The sequence below is a fragment of the Hemiscyllium ocellatum genome, assembly GCF_020745735.1.
Source record: "Hemiscyllium ocellatum isolate sHemOce1 chromosome 15 unlocalized genomic scaffold, sHemOce1.pat.X.cur. SUPER_15_unloc_4, whole genome shotgun sequence".
Taxonomy (NCBI): Eukaryota; Metazoa; Chordata; class Chondrichthyes; order Orectolobiformes; family Hemiscylliidae; genus Hemiscyllium; species Hemiscyllium ocellatum.
The window spans coordinates 745607-753106 of record NW_026867468.1 but is presented as its reverse complement, the minus strand read 5'-3'; positions in this window follow the sequence as shown (position 1 = coordinate 753106).

The window sequence follows — 7500 nt, the reverse complement described above, 5'->3', positions numbered from 1 at the left end:
TGGAAAACTGGGTGACGAGCACCACAGGGCGGCAGAGCCATCGCACTTGCCGGGTGGCAGAGGAAGGACCGGACTATGTACCATAGCGGCCAACGACTCCCAGAGCCGGTAGCGCGGCGTCTGCTCTCAGCCTAAGAGGCTTTTGGGAGTGCTCAGGCAAGGGTCAGCCTGCACCCTTGCTGGCAGCACCCAGGGGGAACCAGGACGCTTGCGTCTCCCGCCTTCATTTTCGACACAAGCGCCTGAGGAGGGACACCACCCCTCCCCTTGTGTCAAGAGACCTCCGCACTGGCCTCTGACTGATTCTTAGAACGGACGGAAAGAGTCGGGCAAGCCTGTCAAAGCTTTGAGCGAATGTCAAAAGCTTTAGACTGCCGCGAACCCTCCGGCTTGCACTGAGACACGAGGTCGATGTGCTAAGCACCCCGGGGCCCCTTTCGCCTGCAGGTCCCGAGCCGCCAACATGTTCTTAGTATCGTGTTCCCCAAACCTGGGTGACGGGCACCACAGGGCGGCAGAGCCATCGCACTTGCCGGGTGGCAGAGGAAGGACCGGACTATGTACCATAGCGGCCAACCACTCCCAGAGCCGGTCGTGCGGGGCTCGAGGTCTGCTCTCAACGTCACATGCTTCTGTGAGTGCTCAGGCAAGGGTCAGACCACATCCTTCCTGGCAGCACCCAAAGCAACCAGGCCGCTCGTGTCTCTCGCCTTCATTTTTCGACACAAGCGCCTGAGGAGGGACGCCACCCCTCCCCTTGCGTCAAGAGACCTCCCCACCGGCCTCTGACTGATTCTTAGAACGGACGGAAAGAGTCGGGCAAGCCTGTCAAAGATTTGAGCGTATGTCAAAAGCTTTAGACTTCCGCGAACTCTCTGGCTTGCACTGAGACCCGAGGTCGATGTGCTCAGCACCACGGGGCCCCTTTCGCCTGCAGGTCCCGAGCCGCCAACATGTTCTTAGTATCGTGTTCCCCAAACCTGGGTGACGGGCACCACAGGGCGACAGAGCCATCGCACTTGCCGGGTGGCAGAGGAAGGACCGGACTATGTACAATAGCGGCCAACGACTCCCAGAGCCGGTTGTGCGGGGCTCGAGGTCTGCTCTCAACATCACATGCTTTTGGATGTGCTCAGGCAAGGGTCAGACCACATCCTTCCTGGCAGCACCCAAAGCAACCAGGCCGCTCGCGTCTCTCGCCTTCATTTTTCGACACAAGCGCCTGAGGAGGGACGCCACCCCTCCCCTTTGCGTCAAGAGACCTCCCCACCGGCCTCTGACTGATTCTTAGAACGGACGGAAAGAGTCGGGCAAGCCTGTCAAAGCTTTGAGCGAATGTCAAAAGCTTTAGACTTCCGCGAACTCTCCGGCTTGCACTGAGACGCGAGGTCGATGTGCTAAGCACCACGGGGCCCCTTTCGCCTGCAGGTCCCGAGCCGCCAACATGTTCTTAGTATCGTGTTCTCCAATCCTGGGTGACGGGCACCGCAGGGAGGCAGAGCCATCGCACTTGCCGGGTGGCAGAGGAAGGACCGGACTATGTACAATAGCGGCCAACGACTCCCAGAGCCGGTTGTGCGGCGTCTGCTCTCAGCCTAAGAGGCTTCTGGGAGTGCTCAGGCAAGGGTCAGCCTGCACCCTTGCTGGCAGCACCCAGGGGAACCAGGACGCTTGCATCTCTCGCCTTCATTTTCGACACAAGCGCCTGAGGAGGGACGCCACCCCTCCCCTTGCGTCAAGAGACCTCCCCACCAGCCTCTGACTGATTCTTAGAACGGACGGAAAGAGTCGGGCAAGCCTGTCAAAGCTTTGAGCGAATGTCAAAAGCTTTAGACTTCCGCGAACTCTCCCGCTTGCACTGAGACGCGAGGTCGATGTGCTAAGCACCACGGGGCCCCTTTCGCCTGCAGGTCCCGAGCCGCCAACATGTTCTTAGTATCGTGTTCTCCAAACCTGGGTGACGGGCACCGCAGGGAGGCAGAGCCATCGCACTTGCCGGGTGGCAGAGGAAGGACCGGACTATGTACAATAGCGGCCAACGACTCCCAGAGCCGGTAGTGCGGCGCCTGCTCTCAGCCTAAGAGGCTTTTGGGAGTGCTCAGGCAAGGGTCAGCCTGCACCCTTGCTGGCAGCACCCAGGGGAACCAGGACGCTTGCATCTCTCGCCTTCATTTTCGACACAAACGCCTGAGGAGGGAAGCCAACCCTCCGTGTGTCAAGAGACCGTCCCCGCCCCGGCCTCCGACTGATTCTTAGAACGGACGGAAAGAGTCAGGCAAGCCTGTTAAGACTTCCGCGAACTCTCCGGCTTGCACTGAGACGCGAGGTCGATGTGCTCAGCACCACGGGGCCCCCTTCGCCTGCAGGTCCCGAGCCGCCAACATGTTCTAAGTATCGTGTTCCCCAAACCTGGGTGACGAGCACCGCAGGGAGGCAGAGCCATCGCACTTGCCGGGTGGCAGAGGAAGGACCGGACTATGTACAATAGCGGCCAACGACTCCCAGAGCCGGTAGTGCGGCGCCTGCTCTCAGCTTAAGAGGCTTTTGGGAGTGCTCAGGCAAGGGTCAGCCTGCACCCTTGCTGGCAGCACCCAGGGGAACCAGGACACTTGCATCTCTCGCCTTCATTTTCGACACAAACACCTGAGGAGGGAAGCCAACCCTCCGTGTGTCAAGAGACCGTCCCCGCCCCGGCCTCCGACTGATTCTTAGAACGGACGGAAAGAGTCAGGCAAGCCTGTCAAAGATTTGAGCAGATGTCAAAATCTTTTAAGACTTCCGCGAACTCTCCGGCTTGCACTGAGACCCGAGGTCGATGTGCTCAGCACCACGGGGCCCCTTTCGCCTGCAGGTCCCGAGCCGCCAACATGTTCTAAGTATCGTGTTCCCCAAACCTGGGTGACGAGCACCGCAGGGCGGCAGAGCCATCGCACTTGCCGGGTGGCAGAGGAAGGACCGGACTATGTACAATAGCGGCCAACCACTCCCAGAGCCGGTAGTGCGGCGTGCGAGGTCTGCTCTCAGCGGAAGAGGGTTTTGGGAATGCTCAGGCAAGGGCCAGCCTGCACCCTTCCTGGCCGCTCCCACGGGAACCAGGCTACTTGCAATCCTTTCCCCCAATAGCAAGTGCCTTTTGGAGGGACGGCCGGAGTCAACGTGGGGTTTGCCCGCCCTCCAAAGTGTCAAGAGACCGCCGCACAGGCCTCTGACTGATTCTTAGAACAGGCAGCAAGAGTTGGGTAAGTCTGTCGAAAATTTGACAAAGTGTCAAAAATTAGACTTCCGAGAGCTCTTGGGCATGCACACAGGCCTGTCATTCAAGTGCTCTGCCCGCGGAACCGTTTTTCGGATGCCTTTCAAAGTGGTCCCGCGCCGCCATTTTGTTCTAAAAATCGTGTTCCCAGAAATCTCCGGGTACCCCGCCAACCTCACTGTGTCACAATGTCAAGTGGCACTGAATGGGTCTGAATTTCAAATTCGACTGCTTCGCTCTGGAACTCGAACCCGGCAAAACCGTTTGGATTTTTCCCGGTCCAGACTTCCGCGGCAGACAAAGTTAAAGTTTTCGGGCTGCAGACTCAAAACGACATCTGGCCAACCGCCGGGCTCAATTCGCCCAGTTCCTCCGGCACTTCGGAACTCATGTTCGGCATGAGTTTTTGAATCTTTCCCGATGCTTCGGCATTTTCCTCCGCTGACACTTAGAATATTTTTCACACTTGGCCGAAAATTTTTCTAAGTTTTTCTGGTTACTGATTTCTTCTTTTCGGGCATTTTTCTAAGTTTTCTTGGTTACTCATTTCTCATTTTCAAACATTTTTCTAAGTTTTTCTGGTTACTGATTTCTTCTTTTTGGGCATTTTTCTAAGTTTTCTTGGTTACTCATTTCTCATTTTCAAACATTTTTCTAAGTTTTTCTGGTTACTCATTTCTCATTTTCAAACATTTTTCTAAGTTTTTCTGGTTACTGATTTCTTCTTTTTGGGCATTTTTCTAAGTTTTCTTGGTTACTCATTTCTCATTTTCAAACATTTTTCTAAGTTTTTCTGGTTACTGATTTCTTCTTTTTGGGCATTTTTCTAAGTTTTCTTGGTTACTCATTTCTCATTTTCAAACATTTTTCTAAGTTTTCTTGGTTACTCATTTCTCATTTTCAAACATTTTTCTAAGTTTTTCTGGTTACTGATTTCTTCTTTTTGGGCATTTTTCTAAGTTTTCTTGGTTACTCATTTCTCATTTTCAAACATTTTTCTAAGTTTTTCTGGTTACTCATTTCTCATTTTCAAACATTTTTCTAAGTTTTTCTGGTTACTGATTTCTTCTTTTTGGGCATTTTTCTAAGTTTTCTTGGTTACTCATTTCTCATTTTCAAACATTTTTCTAAGTTTTTCTGGTTACTCATTTCTCATTTTCAAACATTTTTCTAAGTTTTTCTGGTTACTCATTTCTGCTTTTCCAACGTTTTACTAAGTTTTGCTGGTTACTGAGTTCACACTTTTAAACATTTTCGGGCATTTTTCTACGTTTTTCATGTTACTCATTTAGCACTTTCAGGCACTTTCCTATGCTTTCCTGCTTACTGATTTCACACTTTTAAGCATCTTCGGGCATGTTCCCTAAGTTTTGCAGTTCATTCGTTTGGGACAGTCAGGCAACTTTCCTAAGCTTTCCTGGTAACCGAATTCACATTGTTGAGAACTTTGGAACCCTTCCCTAAGCTGTGCTGGTTACTCACTTTACCTCTTCAGACACTTGCCCCCGTTGTGACAGAGACCACTTCCCGACTCGGGAAATGCACCAAATTCGGCCTGAACTCAGAGGGCAGTCCCCCCTCGAAGGCGTGGAAGTCGGCAGAATCGCCGGGTCAAATCCGGCTGAGCTACCCGGCTTGGAAGCCTCAAAGTCGGTATGAGCTGTCAGGTTCACTCCCATCCCCGTTTGGACCACTTCCCGACTCGGGAAATTCACCAAATTCGGCCTGAACTCAGAGGACAGTCCCCCCTCGAAGGCGTGACAGTCGGCAGAACCGCCGGATCAAATCCGGCTGAGCTACCCGGCCCCGAAGCCTCAAAGTCGGTAAGAGCTGTCAGGTTCACTCCCATCCCCGTTTGGACCACTTCCCGACTCGGGAAATTCACCAAATTCGGCCTGAACTTATACAACAGTCCCCCCTCGAAGGCGTGACAGTCGGCAGAACCGCCGGATCAAATCCGGTTGAGCTACCCGGCTTGGAAGCCCCAAAGTCGGTAAGAGCTGTCAGGTTCACTCCCATCCCCGTTTGGACCACTTCCCGACTCGGGAAATTCACCAAATTCGGCCTGAACTTATACAACAGTCCCCCCTCGAAGGCGTGACAGTCGCTAGAACCGCCGGATCAAATCCGGTTGAGCTACCCGGCTTGGAAGCCCCAAAGTCGGTAAGAGCTGTCAGGTTCACTCCCATCCCCGTTTGGACCACTTCCCGACTTAGGAAATTCACCAAATTCGGCCTGAACTTAGAGGAGAGTCCCCGCTCGAAGGCGTGGAAGTCGGCAGAATCGCCGGGTCAAATCCGACTGAGCTACCCGGCCCCGAAGCCTCAATGTCGGTAAGAGCTGTCAGGTTCACTCCCATCCCCGTTTGGACCACTTCCCGACTCGGGAAATTCACCAAATTCGGCCTGAACTTAGACAACAGTCCCCCCTCGAAGCCGTGGCAGTCGCTAGAACCGCCGGATCAAATCCGGTTGAGCTACCCGGCTTGGAAGCCCCAAAGTCGGTATGAGCTGTCAGGTTCACTCCCATCCCCGTTTGGACCACTTCCCGACTTAGGAAAATCACCAAATTCGGCCTGAACTCAGAGGGCAGGCCCCCCTCGAAGGCCAGGCATTCGGCAGAACCGCCGGGTCAAATCCGACTGTGCTACCCGGCCCCAAAGCCTCAAAGTTGGTATGAGCAGTTAGGTTCACTCCCATCCCCGTTTGGACCACTTCCCGACTTAGGAAATTCACCAAATTCGGCCTGAACTTAGAGGAGAGTCCCCGCTCGAAGGCGTGGAAGTCGGCAGAATCGCCGGGTCAAATCCGACTGAGCTACCCGGCCCCGAAGCCTCAATGTCGGTAAGAGCTGTCAGGTTCACTCCCATCCCCGTTTGGACCACTTCCCGACTCGGGAAATTCACCAAATTCGGCCTGAACTTAGACAACAGTCCCCCCTCGAAGCCGTGGCAGTCGCTAGAACCGCCGGATCAAATCCGGTTGAGCTACCCGGCTTGGAAGCCCCAAAGTCGGTATGAGCTGTCAGGTTCACTCCCATCCCCGTTTGGACCACTTCCCGACTTAGGAAAATCACCAAATTCGGCCTGAACTCAGAGGGCAGGCCCCCCTCGAAGGCCAGGCATTCGGCAGAACCGCCGGGTCAAATCCGACTGTGCTACCCGGCCCCAAAGCCTCAAAGTTGGTATGAGCAGTTAGGTTCACTCCCAAACCCGTTGGGACCACTTCCCGACTTAGGAAATTCACCAAATTCGGCCTGAACTTAGACAACAGTCCCCCCTCGAAGGCGTGACAGTCGGTAGAACCGCCGGGTCAAATCCGGCTGAGCTACCCGATTTGGAAGCCTTCAACACAAAACCCATCCGGCAATGCCACTCAAAAAGGGCCCAAATTCAGAAACACCCCCTTCAATAGGTACCACTTCCTCGGAGACACTACCGGGACACGCTCCCCTCGGCGAAAATTAAGCCCCCACCACTAACTGAAGCCAACCGCAGCCCCAACTTCAACGGAGAAATCAGTAACCAATTCAAAAATGCACTTGGTTACTGATTTGTACTGCTTCAAAAATATTCTAAGTGTCGCTGGTTACTGATTTGTACTGCTCCAAAAATATTCTAAGTGTCACTGGTTACTGATTTGTACTGCTCAAAAATATTCTAAGTGTCGCTGGTTACTGATTTGTACTGACTGAAAAATATTCTAAGTGTCGCTGGTTACTGATTTGTACTGCTCAAAAATATTCTAAGTGTCAGTGGTTACTGATTTGTACTGCTCCAAAAATATTCTAAGTGTCGCTGGTTACTGATTTGTACTGCTTCAAAAATATTCTAAGTGTCAGTGGTTACTGATTTGTACTGCTCCAAAAATATTCTAAGTGTCGCTGGTTACTGATTTGTACTGCTTCAAAAATATTCTAAGTGTCAGTGGTTACTGATTTGTACTGCTTCAAAAATATTCTAAGTGTCGCTGGTTACTGATTTGTACTGCTTCAAAAATATTCTAAGTGTCGTGGTTACTGATTTGTACTGCTTCAAAAATATTCTAAGTGTCGCTGGTTACTGATTTGTACTGCTCCAAAAATATTCTAAGTGTCGCTGGTTACTGATTTGTACTGCTTCAAAAATATTCTAAGTGTCGCTGGTTACTGATTTGTACTGCTCCAAAAATATTCTAAGTGTCGCTGGTTACTGATTTGTACTGCTTCAAAAATATTCTAAGTGTCGCTGGTTACTGATTTGTACTGCT